Raw genomic sequence first — 4,599 nt, 5'->3', positions numbered from 1 at the left:
GACCCAGAACACGTTCATAGCCGTGAGCCATAAAGTGGTCTTAGTCTGCCAACGCTTAAAATATGTACCGGTAAACTTATCCAGTTTCAGTGCAGCGGCAAAGCCACTTGCCAAAAAATTCCTACACATAATAGGTTTTTGGATTGTTGAGTAAATAGGTAATTTCTCGATTAAATTAATCCACGAGTAAATCACTAGCATGTCATTGACACAAATAAACGCATACTGATATTCAGTCAAGCAAGCACATACTACGCTAATTGTAGAAAGATCTACGTATAACGCTAGCATGGCTAAGAGAGAAAACAGTAGGAGCGGGATAAACGAGTCATAACCTCCAGTAGGCCATGCAGAGGCCGCGACTTTGGTTGCAGCAGCGGCGTCCTCGGCAGCCTTCTTGTCGGCTTCAGCTTTCTCGGCGGCGGCACGTTCGGCGTCGGTGGACATGGTGATGATGAAGACAACGCGGACGTAGAGGAAGTAGACGATCGGAAGCGAGCAGTCGCTTAATCGATGCCCAAAAACCTATTCGCCCCTCACCCCATACAGGAACCAGAAGGGCGTGGTTTCGGAGACCTGCTCTCCCATCGACCGTGTACGCGGCGGACGGGATGGAGTCACCAGCGGCAGCAGCAACAAGGGAACGACGGTGGGCGTGCGCGTGGAGCAGATGTGATCTGTTCGTGGCGCTAGGGTTAGGAGACACCGCGCACTTATATAGGCGCAGCCGCGTGGAGAGACGTGGGCTCGACCCACGTCCGAGTCCGTGACAGCCCATGATCCGACGTCTCAGATCGTGGCCCAGCTGTCAGAGAACTCTCCGTTAGTGATTGGCAAAAATAAGCGCGTAGGTGTGAGCTCGGCTCGGCTCAATCCCGCAACCCGCGACGCGTCGTGACGAGGCGTGGCGTGGCGAGGCGGGCGGCGGAGGAGTGCACGAGGGCCTCATCTCTTCTCGAGCTCCAATATCATGTAGAAGAGAAACCCTTATAAGGAGGTCCAACTCCTCTTCCACTTCCGGGGTGAGACTAAACTTCCCGCTCCACCTAGTGCCAATAAACCCACATGGGCCCTTAGAGATTTTTCAGAAATTGCTATATGGGCCTAGAGTCGATCTCAAATTTCAGCAGGCGTAGGGGGCTTTGGTATATGGACCAGGAGGTTCAACCGGACTTGGTGTGTGCCTTGACCATGGAGGACAAGGAGAAGCTGACGATGATTCATCACTATAGGATGGGGCATGTATCTTTTGATAAGATGAGTAGAATATTTCCAGGTGCTATGTGTGGCATAAGCAAGGACAAGTTGACATGTGATGCTTGCGAATATGCTAAACACACAAGAGCCTCCTATGTGAGTAAGGGACTTAGCATTCTCCTTTTATGCTTGTTCATTCGGATGTATGGAAAAGCCCAATTGTCTTAATGCATGGAATGAAGTGCTTTGTTACCTTTATCAAATGCTATACTCGTATGACTTGGATTTATTTGATGCGTAGTGTTTAGCTGTTTTCAGGATTTCCATGCCTTGGTGAAGAATCAGTTTAAGGTGCAGGTGCGGGTGATGTTGTAATGCAGTACCTGCTTTGTTCGTGATCACCGACCTTCTGTCGGGAAGCTAGATCCGTGGGCAGTGAAGTGTGTTTTCTGGTCTATGCTTCTAGTTAGCAGGGGTACAAATGTTGGTGTCCCTCTAAGAAACACAAATTTGTAAGTATGGATGTCACTTTCAGGGAATCTGAGCCATTCTATGGTGAGCCAACAGACCTGAGTCTGTTGTTTGCAGAGCTTGACCACCTACACCTTGTGGAAGATGGTCAAGAGGGGGAGCTGGCCACTCATGGATATCGTAAGGGTACTAACACTGATGGTGATGTGCAGGCTCGTGTCCAGCCAATAGTGCGTACAATTCCGGCTGGTAGTCTCACTGATGTTGATGCGCAGGTTCAGGTCCAGCCAACAATGATGATTGGTACTCTCCAGGTTCCTGTTCAGGATCGGTGGCAGAAGATACCCCTTGTGTACTCACAATGGTAGGCACAAGTGCATAGCTCATTTGACACACGTCTGGTATATTCTCGGCGGCAGCCACATGTGTAGGGGGAGCAGCAAGGCAGTCATGCAAGCTCATCTGACACAGTGGAACTGCCTATTGCGTTGAGAAAGGCGACACGTGAAGCGACAAGGAAGGGTGAAGGGGCAAGGAAGGCTCTACCACAGGATGGTTTTGATGATCATGACATTGGCAATTTTGTGTCTTATGAGGCTTTGTCTCCTTCCTATAGAGCATTTGTTGCCTCTCTGCAAACCGTGTCAGTCCTAAAGGATTGGAAGGCTGCAAAGCAAGAACCGAAGTGGCGTGAAGCAATGATAGAGGAGTTGGAAGCACTAAAGAAAAACAAGATGTGGGTGCTAACCACATTACCAGCAGAAAAGAAAGCAGTCAGCTGCAAGTGGGTATACACCGTGAAGCAGAATCCTGAGGGGAAGGTGGAACGATATAAGGCCAGATTGGTCGCGAGGATATAGTCAAACTTATGGAGTTGACTATGATGAGAAGTTTGCTCCAGTGGCAAAGATGAACAAAGTAAGGATATTGGTCTCCTGTGCTGCAAACTTTGGGTGGAAGTTGCATCAATTAGATGTCAAGAATGCCTACTTACATGGTGAGTTGAAGGAAGAAGTGTACATGGGGATACCACCAGGTTTTGGTACGTTAGAGACCACGGGGAAGGTATGCAAGCTAAAGAAATCCTTATATGGACTGAAGCAATCACTTAGGGCATGGTTTGATAGATTCAGACGTGCTGTCCATGGTATGGGGTATGGTTAGTGTAACGGTGACCACACGATGTTCTACAGGCACTCCGATCGGAAGATCACCATTCTTGCCGTGTATGTGGATGACATTATCATCACTGGAGATGATAAGGAGAAAAGAGAGAGAGTTAAGGGTTGTCTGAGCCAAGAGTTTAAGGTAAAGGATTGGGGCAACCTAAAATACTTCCTTGGCATTGAAGTGGCTCGGACAGAGAAGGGAATATCTTTGTGCCAATGGAAATACACCTTGGATCTCTTGAGTGACATGGGTAGGATGGGATGTCGTGCTGCCCCTACTCCGGTTGAACAAAATCATCAAGTGACAACACAAACAGGAGAGCTGGTGAATAAGGAAGATTATCAGAAACTGGTTGGGAGGTTATTGTACTTGTGCCATACCAGGCTTGACATACGTAGGCCGTGGGTGTGGTGAGCAGATACATGCATGAACCAAGGAGTGGGCATCTTGATATTGTGCACAGAATTCTGAGATACTTGAAGGGGACTCCAGGTAAAGGGTTGTGGTTTGCGAAGAATGGACATCTTGAGGTGGATGGCTATAGTAACTCTAATTGGGCCAGTTGTCAAAATGATAGAAGATCAATTTCTGGCTACTGTGTGTTTGTGAAAGGAAATTTGGTGTCATGGAGAAGCAAGATACAGACTATTGTGTCTAGATCAACATTAGAAGCCAAGTATAGAGCATTATCTCAAGGTTTGTGTGAGATGCTTTGGGTGAAGTACCTACTGAGCGAGTTAAAACTTCTGAGGAAGGGACCCTTGAAGGTGTGGTGTGACAATCAGTCAGTTATAGCCATTGCTAATAACCGAATTCAACATGATAGGACAAAGCATGTGGAAATTGATCGCTTCTTCATTAAGGAGAAACTTGATGCTGGGATCATCGGCCTTACTCATGTCAGCTCTAGTCAGCAGTTTGCAGATTGCTTGACAAAGAGACCGGGAACAAAGGACTATAACTTTGGCATGTGACAAGATGGGAATGATAAATATCTACCACCCATATTGAGGGGGAGTGCTGGACCAGTATGGGCCCAAGCCCATCAAGCTTGTCACTTAGGGCCCAAGCCCATGTGGATGGCCTGACCTAGAAGAGGAGCCCCTCTTCCTCTGTTCTTCTGAGCCGCCACACACACACGACACAACCATGGACAGTGTGATCCCGTGAATCAACATCACTCGAAGGAAACAATTATATTACTTGAGAAATTGTACTTTACAGCTGAGTTGTACACCTGTATAATTTTTATTACTAGGAGAAAGCCCGTGTAAGAAGAAACACCTGTGTAAGGCATGGGCATCATCTTCCAGGACTTCTACTTCGACTTCGATATCTTAAGCCACCGCCTTGACTGAGCAGGATATTCTGAGACTTAAGCGTTTGCTTGCCGCTTCAGGTTCTTCTTTGACGGGTACTGCAGGTTCTGTGGCTGATGCTTCCCGCACTGAGCAACCACCATCTACACAATCAGGTACATCCTCATGGGTTCTAGACTCTGGAGCTTCTTTTCAATGTCTTCTCATTCTTTCAATTTGTCCTCTCTTAGATCGCTTGATTTTCCTGTTCATGTCCTCACCGCTGATGGTACTCCTCTCTCTGTTGCTAGTCGAGGCAATCTTACCACGCCTTCTTATTCCGTTCCTGATGTTGCTCATGTTCCTCGACTCACCATGAATCTATTTTCTGCTGGTCAACTTACTGATTCTGGTTGTTGCGTCATCCTTGACGTTGACCCTTGTTCTGTTCAGGATCGTTGCA

This window comes from Triticum dicoccoides, chromosome 6A (assembly GCF_002162155.2).
Source record: "Triticum dicoccoides isolate Atlit2015 ecotype Zavitan chromosome 6A, WEW_v2.0, whole genome shotgun sequence".
In the NCBI taxonomy this organism is placed as follows: domain Eukaryota; kingdom Viridiplantae; phylum Streptophyta; class Magnoliopsida; order Poales; family Poaceae; genus Triticum; species Triticum dicoccoides.
Note: the sequence above shows the minus strand (reverse complement) of the source record.